Here is a 19535-nt window from a genome sequence, read left to right on the forward strand (position 1 = left end):
CATTTGCTGCTGCTCCTGCTGTTCCTGCAGTGCCAGGCCGCGACCTCCGGATGGGACCCGAATAGACTCAGAAAACCAGGATGCTCTAAGTGGCAGCCTACCTCCTGGCAGTCCTGGGCGGCAACAACTCCCTCAACTCCAATGATCTGAAGAAGATCCTGGACAGCGTGGGCATGGAGAGCAACGACAAGCGGCTGAAGAAGGTCATCGGAGAGCTGAACAGCAAGAACATCGAGGACGTGATCGCCCAGAGCAGCAGTAAGCTGGCCTCCATGCCTGCTGGTGGTGCCATTGCTGTTGCTGAGGGTGCTGGTTCTGCTGCCCCAGTTGCTGGTGTCCCTGCCCCTGCTGCTGCTGAGGAGAAGAAGGAAGAGAAGAAAGAGGAGTCTGAAGACTCCTATGACGACATGGGCTTTGGTCTTTTTGACTTAGCAGCACCCACCTTGATCTTCGAGAGAGAAGAAACCTTTTATTTAAGAAAAAAAAAAGAAATAGAAAGGTAGATCAAAATGATTATAGTAACCTTGTGTTTGACAAATGTAAAGATTTAAACTTTTGGGATAAGAATTCATTATTTGGTAAAAAAAAAATTGCTGAGAAAGCTAGAGTTAGGTAGAAATTGGGCATAGAACAATATCTTACACCATTTATCAAAATAAGGTCAAAATGGAAATATGAGCTACATATAAAGGGAGATATTATAGGAAAATTAGAATAACATGGGACATATTATCCATATGACTTATGAAGAGGAGAATAATTTATGAATAAATGAGAAATAGCATGGTGTAAAGCCACACATTAGCAGCTTTCCAGAAGACTGCTGCTGTGAACAGCTTTTAAGGTTCTGATTACATAGTATAGTGAACTCTCTATTTATTCAGTAATAAATCAGAGCGAAACATTCATAGAAAATCAAAATACAGCATTCACCATGTCACAACTCAACAACTTATCACTAAAATGGCCACATAGTTTTCAACAAAGTACAATCATTTAGTAACTCAATTATTCAATAACTCAATCATTCAATCATACTTAAGGAGGCTTAAGGGACACAAAGTACAATAGTCAAAGTACTCCACCACTAGGTCACAGTAAATCATAATCTTCTCAGTCAGTATACAGTATCCAAGTAGTCTTCTTTCTTTCTTTTTTTTTTTTTAGGACTTAAGTAACTTGCCCAAGGTTACATGGCTAGTTTTTTTGTGTGGGTGTTAAGTGTCTGAGGCCAGAACCAAACTTGGGTCCTCCTGATTTTGGGGCCGGCGCTGTGCCACTTAGCCGCCCCCAAGTAGTCTTCTTTCATCTCGACTCGAGGCTGGCTCTCAGCTTCCATGGTTCCTCTTCCATGGTCCCAGCTCCAACTGTCACCTGGGTTCAAAGGCAGGCAGCTCCCAGTTCCTTGTCCAGTTTCTTGTCCAGTTCCCATTCCATAATGAAGCTCACATTGTCCAGTCCACCTCAAGTCCTTCACAGTTCCTGTTTCTCGGAAGACAACGCTTAACAGAGCCACAATAATATTCATGCACATTACTGGCACTATCATCAATTCATTATCTGCTTGTGAAATAAACTCAGACCTACCAACAAGGTCTGAGAACTCAACACAAATCATCAACATAGAAATCAACACAGACTCACAAACAAGATCCAAGAGTTCAGCACAAATCATCAGTAAAGTCCCAGGACCTCCAAAACCCTCCTCCAGGATTTCTGTAAACATACAACCAGAAAATCCTCTTTCAGGGCTTCCAGTAAGGTCCCAGGGCTTCTGTACAAAGTATCACAAACAAACATCAACACAGATAGAACAGACAAACAGAGTGCGAGGATACCACAAGTTTTCTCTTTCTTGACTATGCACCGCAAGAGTCCTCTTCTCAGATCTGCTGTCTCTAGCCTGGGCCTCTCCCCGTATATGGCTGCAGGAGTCCATGAGTGCTAGGGTTCAAAAACTGTGGGGTTCCCAAGTTCTGCCTCTCAACAGACTTGATACAAGGCTTAAAAGAAACTTGAACTGAAACAAGGTGTTAATTCAATAGGTGAAACAAGGCGTGAACAACTTCTGTGCTTGCCATTACACATGGTAAGGTATAAAATGGAAAATTTTAATTACATCAAATTAAAAAGGTTTTGTAGAAATAAAAGCAATGTATCCATGTTTGGAAGTAAAAGTAGAAAAACTGGGAAAAAATTTTAGACAGTTTCTCATATAAATGTCTCATTTCAAATACATAAAGAACTTTGTCAAATGTATAAGAATGTGAGTCATTCATCAATTAATAAATGGTTAAAGGACATGATCAGGCAGTTTTTCAATGAAGAAATCAAAACTACATACAGTGAGGGGCGGCCAGGTGGTTTAGCGAGTAAGAGCACCGGCTCCAGTGTTGGGATGACCTGGGGATCAAATCTGGGCTCAGATACTTAGCACCACACCCAGAAATAACTGGCTGTGTAACCTTGAGCAAGTTACTTAACCCTGATTGCTTAATAAAAAACAACAACAACAACAAAAAAACTACAAACAGTCATACAAAATGCTTTTAAATCACTACTGATTAGAGAAATACAAATTAAAACAGCTTTGAGATATCATCTTACATCTATCAGATTTGCTAAAATGATAGAAGGGGACAGAACCCACAAAATGACACAGAGAAGCTAACCTCCCACTGAGGACAGCCCAGTAGGACAGCAGGAGGGGGCCAGCACATTGCTCTGGGAGCTGATCCCAAGCCCAAGGTTTTAGCCTCAGGGCGGCCTGACCAGCCACCAGCTGGACTTCAGATCACCAGCAGCTGTGGTGGTTTCCAGAATTATCAACACATAGATGCTAAGGACAAAGTGAGAGGTTCAGCACAGTGTGGACTTTGGGATCTAGTAGTTGGGAATGCATAGGCCTCTTCCCCTGGGCCAGAAGCCGCTGAGGAGCAGCAGCCCTGAAGCCGCCCTGACATGGCAGCTTCAGCTCCTGGCCTGCAGAGTGTAGGGGGACCAAGAGACTAGTTTGAGGGGTAATTGCTCTTGCTTTAACTTGCTTGGATCTGGATTGCAGTCTAGGTTGGAGGTCCTGGGGTGTGCAACCAGCTTGCCAGAGCATGTGGAGGCTTCAGAGAGGGCAACCAATTAATACCTTTGGCGTCTGGGAAAACCCTAGCGTTTGGTACGAAGCTCCCCTGTCTGGTAGCAGAGTCCTACTGTGGCAAAAAGCCCAAAAGTCAACTAATTGAGTGGAAAAATGAGCAGGCAAAGGAAGCAAACCAAGCAAAGCAATCCAACATTAGATTCCTATTTTGGGAACAAAAAGGATCCAAACATGGAACAGGAGGAAGACAGTGTAGTCAGAACTCCTGCACCAAAAGCTTCCAAGAAAAATACTCAAATGTTTAAAAATATATAAATACAATTATTAATACTATTTTACATGTAATTGGGAAATAAGATATACAGGCAGTGGGGCATAGAGATCCACCATGCCCTACTGGAAAAGTCGAAGGGGGTATGGGAGAAGATATGGGAGAGGGCAGATTGGAGGAGGGGATATCCTGTGGGACTGCTGTTTTTAGGTGGTGGGTAGGGGGAAAACAGGGAAAAAATCATCGGAAATGAATGATGTAAACCAAAAGTTAATAAAGCATTTGGAAAAAGAAAAAAAATAAAATGATAGAAGGGGAAAAAAATAAATTGAGGGAATGTGGAAAAACTGGTATACTAATTCACTGTTAGTGCAACTGTGAACTGGTCCAACAATTTTGGAGGGCAATTTGGAATTATGACCAAAGAGTTATAAAACTATGTATACCCTTTTACCCAGAAACAACTACTAGGTCCATTTCCTAAGCTGATTAGGGAAAAAAAGAAAAAAAATTATGTATTCTAAAATATTTATAGCAGCTCTCTGTGGGGTCAAAGAACTGGAAATTGAGGAAATGCCTATCATTTGGGGATTAGCTAAATATATTGTGGTATATGACTGTGATGCAATACTACTGTGCTATAAGAAATGATGAGCTGGGAGTGGAGCCAAGATGGTGAGGATAAGGCAGGGACTCACCTGAACTCTCCCAAATTCCCCTCCAAACAGCTTTAAATAATGCCTCAAAACAAATTCTGGAGTAGCAGAACCCACAAAAGGATGGGGTGAAATAATTTTCCAGCCCAAGACAACTTAGAAGGTGCACCAGGGCTAGAGTGGAGTGCTTTCCAGAGCAGGCTGTGTCAGTACAGGCCATGCCACAGGAAACCAGCAGCAGGACTTATGGGCAACTGAATCAGTGGTGGGCAGCGGCTGTTTCAATACCTCTTAGCCTACAGACGGTATGGTAAGATTGTGGGATCTCTTCACTGACATGGTATGCAGAACTCTGTTGCATTACCCTTAATCCTATCTATGTCCCAGTTGCAGTTCCAGGGTGAAGAGAAGCACTAACACACCAGAGTTTGCGCCTGTAGGGAGTTTACCTGGTCACAGTTCCAGGGTGGAAAAGAAGACTTATGGTCAGTCACAGACCTCAGCATAGTCCAGGGGAGTAGTAAACACACCCATGACCTGCTCATCTCCTACTTGATATCGATGAGTCTCCTGCCTCATCTCTAGCCTCTGGAGAGAGTGGGAGAGGTGGAGGCTATATTGTCATGTCCAACCCATCCTTTCTGAGCACCAATCTACGAGGGGAAGAGAAGAGAAAAGGAGAGCACCTTACCATCATGCCCCTCTCATCTCCTGCCAGATCTCCACATATCTCTTGCTTGGTCTATAACCTTCTGCAAGAACAAGAGAAATACCGTTTCATTCTAACTCTCCAGACACTGAAAGGACGGTAAAGAACATCATTTCTAGCCTGGCTTCCTGACTTGGGGAAAGGGGAGTATCACCACTCCTTCTGCTCCAACTTCTTGTTCCCTCACCTAAGCTTCCCAAGACTCTGAAAGGACTCTACCCAGAGGTCATAATACTACTGACCTTAAAATTCTAAATTTTTTACTTAATGATTAACAAACTTCTCTCCCTGGCCATACCCTTTCTATCCCATGAACTCCCATAGGTCTTCATTCAAACCCCATGCACTACTCTTACTGTCTAGTTTCTTATTCCCATTCCCCTCAATGCACCACCTTCAAAGGCCCAACCAAAAGATCCTCACTCCTTCAACTATGCCGTCTGGAACGCTTTCTTTATAGACAACAAACTTATTTTCATCTTAATTTTTTTCCTTTCCCACTCTTTCCATCTTCTGGCTTTCACTGAGAACTGGCTCCTTCCTGATGACAAGTCTCCCTGGCCATCCTTTCCAGCACTGACTGCACTTTTAATAATTCTTCATAACTCACTGGTTGAGGTAGAGGATTTGCAATACTTGTTGATACCCATTGCAACTTCCAAATTCTTCCCATTACATCATTACTTAGTGACTTCTACTCTGTTGAGGTTAATGAAATCCACATCTACCACTCTGGTAAAATCCTGGTAGTTATTGTTTATAGAACTCTAGGACACACATGCACCCCCCACCTTCCTCATTGAATTCAGTCCCTTGTTCACAATGTTTCTCTTCTCTGCAACACCTGCACTCACACTAGGGAACTTCAACATACATATTGATACTTCTTTAAACACCCTAAACTTCCAGTTCTTCAACTTACTTATTTTCTATTCTTCCACCCCACCTCAGCCACACACAAAGATGGTCATACCCCTTGATCTTGTCATCATCCATAAAGTTAATGAATTCTGCAATTCCCTTATCTGATCACATTCTATTAACATTCCACTTATCCTTCTGCCTTCCCTTACCAAACTACTCTACATTCATTCCATGACCTCTAAGTCCTTGACTCCTCAGTTCTCTCCCAGTTCTCTCCTGCACTATCCATACTCTCCTCCTTTTCCTGTTTTGATCTTTTGATGAACCACTTCAAGCCTGTACTGTCTTTTTCTCCTGTCCCCTTACCAAATCACCCATTGTGCTTTGCCAACTCTCAGTTTTGGATCACTCTCACCATCTACTGTCTTTGCTACTGAAGTGAAGAAAATCATGTAACTGTCCTGAGTCCATTACAAATTTATGTCACATAATCTTAATTGGTCCCTTATTGCTACTAAGGAATCTTTTTATATTCCCCAAATTACTCACTCTTCCACTCACACTGGCAGCTCTTCCAAACCTTTTTATCCTTCCTAAAACTTCCCGTGGCTCCCCCACACTCTTTCAGCTGAGAACCTTGCCCTCAGATATTACTGAAGGGGAAAAAACCAAAGCCATTCACTGAGAGCTCCTTCTTTTTCCCTCTTTATCTCCTATCACTCAGATGCCTTCTGAGAATATCTCCTCCTTCACCTATCACATAGAGAGGTGGGCCTTCCTGCTAAGGTCAACCTCTCTACTTGCACAAGTGACCCCATTCCACCAAGTCTCCTCTAGTTGATTGTTCCCTTTATCATCACCACTCTCTCATTGATTTACAATCTCTCTCTGTCCAATGGCTGCTTCCCTGATGCCTACAAACATGTCCATGTGTGCCATCCTCAAAATTCCCTACTTGATCCATTTATCCCCAGTGACTACTGTCTCATATATCTCTTACGTTGCATCTAAGCTGCTTGAGAAATAGGTACCTACCCTTCTCTGACTCTCTTCCTAACTTTCTATATCCTGGCTTCTGGCCTCATCATTCAATTAAACAGTTGCCAAATCCAATGACCTTTTCTCAATCCTCATCCTTCCTGAGCTCTCTGTAGCCTCTGATACTGTCAATCACTCTCATCTTGATACTTTTTTCCCTTTAGGTTTTCACTACTTCACTCTCTCTGGTTCTCTTTCTACATAACTGATCATTCCTTCTTTGTCTCCATTACTATATCTTCATCTAGTGTTCATCTAGGTTTTACACAGGGCTCTGGCCTAGCCATGTTATCTTCTTTTTCCCTATACTATTTCAGTTGATGATCATATAAGCTTCCATAGATTCAATTATCATCTCTTTGCTGATGATTCTCAAATCTACTTATCTATCCTCTTATCTTATACTTATCTATTAGCCTCTCCTCTGGCCTCCAGTTTCAAAACTCCAACTTCTTACTAGAACTCAAACTAGATGTCTTGTAAAGATCTTTTTTTTTTTTTGCTTTTGGGAGGGCAATTGGGGTTAAGTAACTTGCCCAAGGTTACATGGCTAGTATTTTTGTGTGGGTGTTAAGTGTCTGAGGCCAGAACCGAACTTGGGTTCTGCAGACTCCAGGGCCAGCGCTTTACTCACTGCGCCACCTAGCCGCTCCAGTTTTCCCCTCAAACCTTTCCCCCTTCCAAACTTCTCTATTACTATCAAGGAGAGGGAACAAGGAATAAGCATTTATATGGCACCTACTATGTGCCAGGTACTGTGTCAAGTGCTTTTTACAAATAGTATTGTATTTGATACTCACAACAACCCTGTAAGGTAGGTGCCATCCCCTAGGGCACCATTATTCTCCCATGCCCCTATACTCACAATCTAGGTAGCATCCTTAACTTATGATTATCTCTTAAACCCCTCAACACCCCCCCCCCCAATTCAATCTATTACCAAGGCATGTCAATTTAACCTTTGTAACATCTCTCATATATATCCTCTTCTCTCCTTTGATATTGCCACCACCTTGGTACAGGTCCTCTTTTCCTCATGCCCATACTATTGCAACAGCTTGCCATAAATCTCTTCCCACTCCAGTGATTTTCCTAAAACATAAGTCAGACCCTCTACTCAATAAAGTCCAGTGATTCCCAATCATCTCTAGGATCAAATAGAAAATCCTCTGTTTGGTATCCAAAGCTTTTCATAACCTAGTCCTTTCCACTTCTTTTACAGTCTTCTTATACCTTATACCTCCCATTCCCTTGCCACACACTCTTCAATCCAGCAACTGGCTGTTCCCTATACTCTTCTGCCTCATTCCCATCTCCTAGCTTCCTTAAAGTCCCAGCTGAAATGTCATCTTCTACAGGAATCCTTTCCTGAACCCTCTTATTGCTAGTTCCTTCCCTCTGTTGATTACCTCCAATTTATATATCTTGTTTGTATATAGTTGTTTGCATGTTGTCTCCCCCTTTAGAGTGTGAACTCCTTGAGGGTGGGGACTATCTTTTGTCTTTCTTTGCAACCCCAGCATTTAGCATGATCCTTGGCACATAGTAGATGTTTAATGTTTATTGACTGAATGACTGGAACACCACAGTCTTAGAAAAGAAAGCTCACCAATCTCTTATATGTAAGGTTTCTCTGTTGCTTCTCTAAGTTTCCTTTATGGTTATGGTTTTCTCCTAAATTGAGTTCTTAGGTGGAATATTCCTGGAGAGTCTTTCTGGTACTACTTTATGAGATTCCACTTCTGTAGAATGTCACTTCTTGACTCACAAATTGAAATAAGAAACAGAAAATATACATCCAATCTGGTTTTTGAGCTGAGAGAAAGAATGCTGTTGGTTAAGAAACAGCTTAATAAACCTGGAGTTAAAGGTACTAGGAACATGTGGTTTTGATCTCTCTTAAATGCTGTCTTTTGTTTGTTTGTTAACTGGGAAGGAACAGGATAGAAGTAGAGAAATAAAATGGAAAAAGGGGTATCTTCAAAGGATAGGGTATTGTTTACCACAGAGAATATTCATAGAACATTTCTGGGAAGAGTTGAGCTGAGCAGCATTTTGAAGGCAGGAAATAATAACTCTAGGAGCTGTCACTGCAATAAGAATTCATAACAGGAAGTAAATGAGATAAGAAGAGATAAAAATGTAAAGGGCTTGCTAGGCTAAAGAATTTGGATTTAGTGTAGAAGGAAATTTAGCAGTGGTGTTGGTTGAATATTATTCTAGCAGTTAAATATAAAATAGATCAGAAGTAAGGAGATGAGCTAGTAAACTATTTTAATAATCTAGGCAAGCAGAGATAAAATTGTCTTTCTTCTTAAAGATTTCACAATCTAGTAGGAGACAAAACAGACAATGTGACTAGGAAACAATTATTGGCAATATAGAGACTTACAGGATTGTAGAATTGAAATGGACCTTAAAGACAATCTAGTCTAATCCCTTCATTTTATAGATGAAGAAAGCCAGGTCACAGGAGGCTAAGCGACTTGCCCATGATCAATAAGTGCCAGAACTACTTTTTTTTTAATTTGTTAATTTTTTAGTTTTTAACATTCACTTCCATAAATTTTAAATTTTTTCCCCCTCTCCTCTCCTTCCTCAAGTCAGCGCACATTCTTATTAAACACATTTTCACATTAGTCATGTTGCATAGAAGAATTATAATGAATAGGAAAAAGCATGAGAAAAAAAACAAAAGCATAAAAGAAAATAGTCTGCTTCGCTCTGCATTCTGACTCTATAGTTCTTTCTCTGGATGTGGATGGCATTTTCCATCATGAATCCTTTGATTGTTTTAGGTCCTTGCATTGCTGAGAAGGGCGAAGTCTATCAAAGTCAGTCATTGAACACTGTGGCTGTTACTGTGTACAGTGTTCTCGTGGTTCTACTCACTTCACTCAGCATCAATTCATATAAATCTTTCCAGGTTTTTCTGAAGTCTGCCTGTTCATCATTTCTTATAGCACAATAAGTATTCCATTACATTCATATATCACAACTTTTTCAGCCATTCCCCTATTGAGGGGAATCCCCTCAATTTCCAGTTCTTGGCCACCACAAAAAGAGCTGCTATAACTATTTTGGTACAAATGGGTCCTTTTCCCATTTTTATGAGCTCTTTGGGATACACCCCTAGAAGTGGTATAGTTGGGTCAAAGGGTATGCACATTTTTATAGCCCTTTGGGCATAGTTCCGAATTGCTCTCCAGAATGGGTGGATCAGCTCACAATTCTACTAACAATGAATTAGTTTTCTAACTTTCTCACATCTTCTCCAACATTTATCATTTTCCTGTTTTGCAGAGCCACATTTTGAACCAAGGTCCGTTGACTCCAAAAATAGTCTTTCTTTTTCTAATGTACACTGATTAGACCTATCACCTGAGAACCAAAACAGCAATGTTCTACTTCTGTGCCCAAAGTACTTTAGGAATCTGAGCCCTCAATTTATAAATACAAAATGAGCTGTTGACTTCAGAGACTCCACAAAGAAGAAAACTGAGAATACCCAATGGACAGATAAGAAGACCATTAAGAGTCCTTAGTCAAAGAGATCAGTGAGATGTATCTCCAGAATCACATCCCTCTGAGCAGAGTGCACCATTTCTAATTCCTTCTGTTTCAGTGAGAGAACAACACCTTTAAACATCACTGAGTCCTAAAACACATTCCAACTGCTCTGAGGATAATACCCTGGGGGAATTCAAATTGGTTAGATCAGTGAAGGAGGTGGTGGAAAAAGGGGATTTTAAGGCAGAGAGGGTGCTAAGCATATGGGATGTTCTCTGATCAGAGGAGAAAGTCCCTCATCTACAACCATGACAACAAGGCTCCAAATGGCCTTGTTATAGGATATGGGGAAACAAAAAAGCAGTATCTCAGACTTTTATCCCACATCCAGGAGTATCAAGAAGTTCCAAGTGGGTCTGATGGGTCTGAAGCCAGGTCAAGGAACCTCTTAAATAAAAGCTGCTTAAATACTCTAATACTCCCTAAATACCTAATCTCAATCACATTCCTACTTTGCTCAAAAAACTTCAATGGCTCCCTCTGTTTTTCAGGTGTTCTTAACCTGGGTAAAAAAATGTATTTCAATATAATTAATTTTCTTTGTAATTCTCTATTTTTTCTTTTATGCATTTGAAAAATTAATCTAAAAGTGTCTATAGTCTTTACCAGATTGCCAAAGGGATTTGTGACACACACAAAATTAAGAACACTTAACTCTACTGTAATCTTTGCTAAACTCAAACTTTAGGACCTGATCTTCATTACTTTTTACTACACACCGTTTCTTCTGCCTATAAGCTTTCCTTAGGAACAAAGATTTAGAAAGGAAAAGAAAGGGGTGGCTAGGTGGCACAGTGAGTAAGCGTACCGGCCCTGGAGCCAGGAGACCCAGGATTGGTTCCGGCCTCAGATACTTAGCACCCACACAAAATAACTGGCCATGTAATCTTGGGCAAGTTACTTAACCCCAATTGCCTAGAAAAATTTTTTTAAAAATAGCAAAACCAACTAGCACATGGACCATATCCAACAGTACATGCAATATTATACCTATGGTTCCCTACCTCTACATAGAAAGGAAGGAGATCTCATTTCTCACCTGGGGCCATGTTTGCTTCACAAGCATTCAGTTTTCCTTTATTGTTTATTCTATTTCCATTATTATAGTCCATGTTGTACATTGTTTTCCTGGTTCTGCTTGCTTTACTCTTATCAGTTTGTTTTTCTTCCCTAGTTTTTATGAATTCACATTCAGTATCTTTTTAATTTAAAAAGTTTTTTTTTTTTTTTAAAGCAATTGGGGTTAAGTAACTTGGGTGTGGTGCTAAGTATCTGAGCTCGGATTCAATCCCAGGTCATCCCAACTCTGGGGCCGGTGCTCTTACTCACTGAGCCACCTAAAAAAGTTTTTTTATAACCTACATTTTCTAATATGTTCTTCTCTTTACCCTTTCCAAAGAGGCATCATCACTTATATTAAAAACAAAACTGAGGAAAAAAAGTTCAGTAAAACTAACCAGCACATCAACCAGGTCTGATATTGTATAGCATTCTTTGGAATCCAGATTGATTATTATAATTTCATAGCATTCCATTTCAATTGTTTTAATGTTACCTTTCTATTTACAATTCTATAGTCATTGTTCTTGTTAGGTACCCAAGACTTTACTAGAAATGGTCCCCCCCCCCCCACTTGGAACCACATTTTGTTGTTAGCAACATATTACACTATAAAAATGCATCTTTCAGGAGACTCGATGCTGTCTTCCTTATTAGGGAGGCAGTCACCGCCGTCAATAAACACTCCTGTCAATTGTAATTGGCACTGTTGTCTTGTTATTTCTCGGATATCCACTTCAAACTCCATGTAGCAAATATTCGGGTTTTTAGGTTAAATATTAAATTTAATTAACAGTGCATTTGGTTGTTTGATCTCTTCTTGATCTTCTGCTCTCCTTTTTTGTGCTTTTATCTTTAGATCGATTTTATTGTTTTTATATCCTTCAATGTCCCTTGTATGCCTCTCCGACTGAAGAATGTAATACTCTCCCCCACACACACACGCACTCACAAAGGGGTAAAAAAAATCAGCAAAAATAACTAACATTTAAAAGTTATGAACAAAATCAGGTGTGAAAAATCTGAAGTGAAAGGCAATGCTCCCCTGATCACAAGGCTGGTGGGTGCCACTCCCGACTCCACGTTCAGGAACAGGATTACTGTCACTTTAAGAGGAGAAAGGTATTCCAAACTTCTCAACTTCAACCTCAGTTGTAAATAAGTGTTGATCTAGAAAAACTCGAAGTGTCCCGGAACCCAGGTTTCCTGATCCTCACCTGGAGAAACACGAAAGCATGAGGGAAGTTTGCTTTGCCTCAGCCCACTTCCGCCACACTCCTTAGGGGCGTGCTCTCCAAAGCCCTGCCTGGCCCAATGACGCCACTAGGCAGCAAGGGACGCTCTGGGCCCGCTCCTTCCAGCCAGCTGAGGCTGAGGGGCTAAGGAGGATGGTGCATTTCTCTTTCCCCGCCCACGTCAGAAACTGGCTCCAAATCCACAGATCTATTCCCTCCTAGGCTGCTACTAGCTTTCAGTTTGTCTAGCCCAGCCCTTCACCGCTGCCCCACAGCTCTGTTTAATGAAAACCCACCGCTGTTCAATCTGCTTCCAGCTCTATCCCACAATCTTCTCCTTCCCGCCCCCGCCCTTCCCGGATTTTCCTCAGAATCCTAGTAGACTGTCAGGCTCTGTCGCAAATTTACCGGCTGGGGCTGAAAGGACGACAGAGCGCACTGCATCCCCAGCAAGCTCCCGCGTTCCTTTACCGGGGGTGCTGGGTCCTAGCGCCTTCTGCTCCTCATCTAGGTTACCTTGTCTTTGAATCGCCATAAATCCTTTTAGTCTTCTTACTGCAGTTGGGTCAGGAGCCCTGAGGACTGATGCAGTGTTTTTCATTGATCAGGGAAACGAATTGGTCTTATTGTTATTTTAAAAACAAAACAAAATCATAATGTAAGGTACTGTTTAGCGCCATTCTCCAATCAACAGGCATCTACTTTTGACATCTTTGGAATATTATGCCTGGCAGTGATATGCTGGAGCCAACTCAAAACCAGCTCCTGGGAGGGGGGGGGGATTGTTGAATTTTCAGTATGAGCTTTATACCTTGGAAATTGGCATACACTACAAATCAAGGTGTAAATAAATATTTATAAAATGTTTTGTTGATTAGAAAATTCTAGGCTTAAGAAAATGATGGAGAAAATGCAGATTAAACTTGTTTGTCAAGTACACTTTTTCCCCCCAGGGAGCTAATTGCTGAGCTAAACATTTACCAGCACAACCTGGTTAAAGTGTATAGACTTTTACTTTTAGTAACTTTTTTAAAAAGACAAATTTTAAATTGCTTTTCCAAATCACTGGATCACTTCACAGGTCCACCAACAGTATTTCACTGTGCTTAATTATACAATCTTTCTAACTTACTCCATCCACTATTTCTCACACTGGAGAGACCTTGGCCCTCTGGCCTCTCCATCAGAATGGCTAGTTCCTCCCAGGCCTCCCCCATTTTAAGAAGGAGGGCCAAGGGGCAGCCAGGTAGCACAGTGAGTAAGAGCACCGGCCCCAGTGTCAGGATGACCTGGGGATGGAATCAGGGCTCAGACACTTAGCACCCACCCAGAAACACCTGGCAGTGTAACCTTGAGCAAGTTACTTACAAAGGAAAAAAAAAAGGAGGACCAAGCCAGCTAAGTCTTCATTCCTCTCTAGGCTGTTCTCCTGACTCTTTGGCCTTTCTCTACCATAGTCCCAAAGCCAACCAGGTACCTTCATCTTCCCCCCTCCCAAAACAACAACACCACACCCTTCAGCTTTCATTTTCCCTTTGCCTTCCTCTGATAAAGCTTCTTTACAGGTATTATATGCTTCCGCCTAGTCTTGAAAGAACCAAACCAGCTCCATGTTATGAACAGCATCCATTTTGTGACTTAAAGTTCAAAGTTAAAGCCTTCTTCATATGATTTCAGGGAAATACAAATGTTCTCTACAAACTGTGCTTAACACCCTTCAGTTTTGTCTTACTTCGGCCAACCAGAATGAAGAAATGCCCTTGTTGCTCAAGATTATATAACTTGATTTGTTCATCATTGACTATAAACAAGCTTTGTTATCTATCATTCAATATCTTTTTGCCTACTGATCGAGGGGCCTTTGATCTGATTTGTTATGCAACAGCATGCTTTGCTAATAAATAGATTTGTTCAGATATTAACTACCTCAACTCTTGACAGTTGGTAAGCCATCTAGGAGGTTCTAATGGGGATGGGAATTTGAAGACCTTCCCTGCTTTGAAAGTAAACTCTGCCCCTTAACAGACTGAATGTAATCATATGGGACCTGTGGTGAGAGGAGTTTGATGAAGGGTGAAGGCCATAGGAAGCTGGGAGTTAGAGCCAGAGGGATGGTGGGAGAGAGAGAGGACACTTAGGTAAGGAGTTAGTCAGGTTTTCGAGTAAATATTGATCTTATATTGGTTTGTGGGAAGGCTAAAGGATGGAGTGGTTCTCTGCTATGGTGTGGTACATTAATTTCCATGTTGCTATGATGGATTCGGTTTCCTGGTGTTGAGATTTGGTTTTCTGGTGTCTGAATAAATGTTTTGCTTCTCTCTTCTGTATGGAGAGTTTGTTATATTTTGCAGTCAGCACCATGTGGGAATAGTTATAGTCATGACCAGTATATTTATAGTGACTATGGGCATTGCAAATATTGCATTGGCACTACAGAGGTTAAAGAGAAGGACCCTGGCCCTGGAGACCGCCCTTTTGTTAATAAATCTCAGCCTCTGGTATTTTCTTTCATAAGAGCTGCTCTAGATGACACGAAAAAAGTACAGGAGAGCTTAAAAGCATATATACTGATAATCATTTAATATCAATTTGAACCCCCAATAAGAGCCAGAGCCTGAACCAACCAGAAGAAGAGCCTGAAACTAACAGTTTCTTTGTTCTCTGAGTAAACTCAGGGAATACCTTTTCCTATGTCAACAAGGCTAGATGGGGTTGACTTAAGAGCATTTTTTTCCTGTTTATGGCCATTAAGGATGAGACCCCTAACGTGAGACACTATCTTGAATAATGAGACTTTTTCTTATCTTAATGTTTTTTGCACATATACTATGTTATGGAATGTTAATGGTAAAGGAAACACAGATATCCCAGGTTGTAATTTCCATTGACACTTTGTCAATTCTCTTATTGTATTGTATTTACCACCTATTCAATTAAGAAAATTCCTTTCTTATAATATGGTTGAACATATAGAGATCATAAATTTGAGTGACATAGAGACCCTGAGTTGGGATTATTCTAAAAAATATTTAAGCCTTGGTCATTCTTGTATCAGGCAGTCAGAATTTAATTTTGGCTCCTTGTACATACAAGCTTGCTAGCTTCAGCTAGCTTTAAGGACATAAACAATGTGGATTTAGATATCACCTAGCCTGTTTGCTTCCCTTAACCAAACCTTCAGATCGACAATACACATGTGTATATACACACATATGTATATATGTGTGCATATGCATATATGTAAATATATACATATACATAATACACATATTATAGTGTATATATGAAGAAATAAAGAATAGGTAAAATTTAAACCAAAAACAGAGATTATTCTCGCTTTTGCTCAGGGAGTTTCAGGAAATCATAAATGCCTTTATTATCACAAAAAAGAACATCTTGCCAAAATTGTAGAAAGAAGATGTGGGACTTAAAGAATAAGAATAAGGGGAAACCTGGGAGGACCCAAAGAAAACCTATAGTATGAGGGTAGAAGGAGCAGGAACTGTAAATTCGGAAGAAAATTTTGTTTTTCCCAATCTGGATGTCCTTGCCCTAGCTATCCCAGCCTTTGCCTCTCCCCACACTGGTGCACCATAAGTTACTCTTAAAGTTGGAGACACATTGTATGATTGCTAATTAGATAGAGGTGCTTCTAGTTCTATTTTAACAAGAAGGCCAAATTCTAAGTATATGGCTATTAGAACTTTTAAGTGTTGTTGATTGGTTCCTCCTATGTTAACTGATGGTCTTCTTATAGTGGGATATTCTTTTCTACCTATGCCTAAATATCCTAAGAATTTGTTAGGTCAAGAGGCACTGTTTCATGCTCCCTGATGAATCCATTGCATTACACCTCCCTGAGTACTCACTCTCCTTGTTTCCCATTTTGGTTCGAAATGCCCAAGAAACTCCTGAGGATGGTCGGGATGTTCCCTGACATCCCTGATTCTCTATGGGCTGCTTCATCCTCAGATGTAGGGTTGTTAAAAGTTGCTATTCCTGTCACCATTAGAACCAAAAGGTCACCACAATCTGTTCCTCAGTATTTATCAAGGGAAGCTATTGAAAGTATTTCAGCCATTACTGACTCTCTTAGAGTTCCTTGTAAATCCCTTTTTAACACCCTTATTCTGCCGTTACAAAACCTAAGCCATGCTCTGATGGTTTATTACTCTCATGTTTATCACTTTGTGCAGGATATATACATTGTTAATGCCTATGTTATACCTAGACATCTAGTAGTTCTAAACCCACGAACCATTGTGTCTTCCATTCCTTGTGATGTTACCTGCTTTTCAGTGTTACATTCCTGTTCAGCTTTTCTTAACCTTCCAATTCATTGAAATCCTCAGTACTTGTTTGCCTTCACCTGGGAGAACACACAATGGACATGGACTTGTTTACCTCAAGGTTACATAGAAAGCCCTACCCTGTTTTCCCAAATCCTACAGCTATTTCCAGTTTCACCTTCAAGGTCTCACCTTTAAGCAAATATGTTGATGATCTCCTACAGGCAGCACCAAATGTTGAGGTTTGTCAGGATGACAGCTGGGCCTTCTTCTTCACCTCCATTGATCTTGCTGTAGCCTCATTAGCTCTCATGGATTTAATCACCATCTCTATGCTGGTGATTCTCAAATATACCTATCCTGCCCAAAATTCTTTCCTGATCTCCAATCTTACATCTCCAGGTATTTTCAGACATCTTGAATTGGGCATTTTCTTGGACTGGCCCTCATGTCTGGAATGCTATCCTTCCTCCACTCTCACTACTGACATCCTTGGCTTCCTTTAAGTCCCAAGTAACATCCTACCTTCTACATGAAGCCCTCCCTAACCACCCAATTCCAGTGCCTTCCCTCTGTTAATTATCTTCTATTTATCCTGTATGTAGCTTGCTTTGTATATTTTTGTTTGCATGTTATCTTCCCTGTTAGATTGTAAGCTACTTGAGGACAGGGACTATCTTCTGCCTCTTTTTATAGCCCCTGTGCTTAGTACAATGCCTGGCACATAGTAGGTGCTTAATATTTATAGATTGAGATTGCCACCTCTATCATCACCACTATCTCACTTATCTTCAGATTTTCTTTGTCCACTGGCTAGTTCCCTACTACAAACGTGCCTATGTCTCCACCACTCTTGAAAAACTCTTGGTTGATCTGTCCATTCAAACTAGCTTTTATCTCCTTTCTCTTATAGCTATACTCCTAGAGGTCATTTATGATAAGTCCTTGCACTTCCTTTTGCTTTGCCTAGAGGGTTTACCCAAGACAGGTCATAGTGGAGAGTTCTGACAAAAGTGATCCACTGCAGAAGGAAATGGCAAACCTTTCCAGTATCTTTTCCAAGAAAACACCATGTACAGTATTAAAATTATAAAAGATGACATCGGAAGATGAGCCCCTCAGGTCACCAGGTGTCCAGCACATTACTGGATAAGAGCAGAGGATGAGTACAAGTAGCTCCAGAAAGAATTAAGTAACTAGGTCAAAGCCTAGTTATATAAGCTCAACTGCATATATGAATTCACTCTTCTGTCTCATGTAGTTTTCAATGATTATTTCTTAAAATATCGCTCTGGAAAACAAGGCTTTAATAAAGCCATTGTGATTCAAATGGAGCTATGAGACTATGCCTTTAAACTAAAACCACTCTGGCTTTCACTGATTGACCAATAATAGGTCCCAGTCCAAACCTCATTTGTTCATTGTTTGAGTTTTGATGGCTCAGACAGAGAATAAATAGCAATTGTTTCTGTTCTGTCCAGAAACTCTGAGGGTCTTTCTCTCAGATTGATTCTTTTGTGTTTGAAGGCAAACAAAGCCATCTTTTGCCTCAAATCTTACCTAGCTTCTAATTACTGAATGGGAGCTGCCTCAGACAAACTGAGACCTGGGAAAGACCTTAGCTTAAAAAGGTCAAGGTCTCCTACTGCAGCCGGGGGCTATCACCAGGCACAAGACTTGTGTCTTGCCACTGAACTCCAGTGACACTGGAGGAGAGAGTGAGGTTGATGACTTTGCACAGCTATGCCTTACTTAACTCCAATTTACTTGAAAGTCAAGACATCACCCTCTTGATGTCATTGGTCCTTTTCAAGAAATAAGGATAAACAACAAAAACAATATTTCTTGAGAAGGACATCTATAATAGGTGTTCGCACTTCCTTTTCTTTCACTTCTTAACTCTAAAATAATTCCCATTATATATCACATCTGACAAGTTCATCCAGCTTTCATCTGATGACCTTCTGTGAAGGTGAATCTGCTACCTCTAAAAGCAGTCTCTTAAATTTCAGGACTTCTCTTTTATCAAGCTGAAAATTACTTTTTTTGTAACTTCCATCTATTGCTTCTGGTTTTGCCCTCTGGGGCCAATTAGAACAAGGCAAGTCCCTCTTCTCAATGATAGCCTTTCAAGTACAAAAACACATGTGCCCCCTGAGAGTTCTCTTCTCCAGGCTAAACATCTCTAGTTCTTTCAAATAATCCTCATATGGTATCATCTCTAGGCATTTCACCATCATGGTTGCCCCGTCTCCACCCTCTGTCTGTACCCTCTCCAGGTTTCCTAAAATGTGCCCAGAATCAAGCACAAAATTCCAGATACTGTCTAACCAGGATAGACTATAGTGGGACTATGTAATGGGAATGGGAATTTGAAGATCTTCCCTGCCTACAGACTATCACCTCTTTATTCCTAGAAAATATTCCTTTTTTAATGCAGTCCAAGGTAGAACTATTTGTTAAAGTCTACCAGATCACACTTGACTCATACGTTGAAATTGCAGTTCACTAAAACCCTCAAATCTTTTCCAGAAAACTTACCTACTGATAGTCTCTACCATCTAGTACTTAATTTTTTTAATTTAAGTATAAGATGTCTTATTTATTAATATGACTATAATGTAAAATTTATATTTATCATTGTCTATTACTTATCCCTTATGTTCTATAATTCCACTAAGTGAGCTGTGAGAAACGGAACTGATCTATGGTCCCCTAATTATTCTTCCCCCCACCCTCCATTTCCCCTACAA

General features: G+C 40.6%; 1 long non-coding RNA gene and 1 pseudogene across 1 annotated transcript; one reads left to right on the top strand and one right to left on the bottom strand.

Moving 5' to 3' along the window:
• Positions 1–65: 65 nt before the first annotated feature.
• LOC138173945 (large ribosomal subunit protein P2 pseudogene) lies at positions 66–504 on the top strand (annotated as a pseudogene).
• An 11591-nt stretch (positions 505–12095) lies between these two features.
• LOC138174008 (uncharacterized) lies at positions 12096–12938 on the bottom strand. Its single transcript, XR_011171608.1, has 2 exons — positions 12790–12938; positions 12096–12475 (listed from the first exon to the last, which is right to left on the bottom strand). It is a non-coding gene; the product is annotated as an uncharacterized lncRNA (long non-coding RNA).
• Between the last annotated feature and the right edge of the window lie 6597 nt (positions 12939–19535).

The sequence above is a fragment of the Petaurus breviceps genome, unplaced genomic scaffold, assembly GCF_028583685.1.
Source record: "Petaurus breviceps papuanus isolate PSGF00001 unplaced genomic scaffold, PetGlider_PUasm1.0 673, whole genome shotgun sequence".
Taxonomy (NCBI): domain Eukaryota; kingdom Metazoa; phylum Chordata; class Mammalia; order Diprotodontia; family Petauridae; genus Petaurus; species Petaurus breviceps.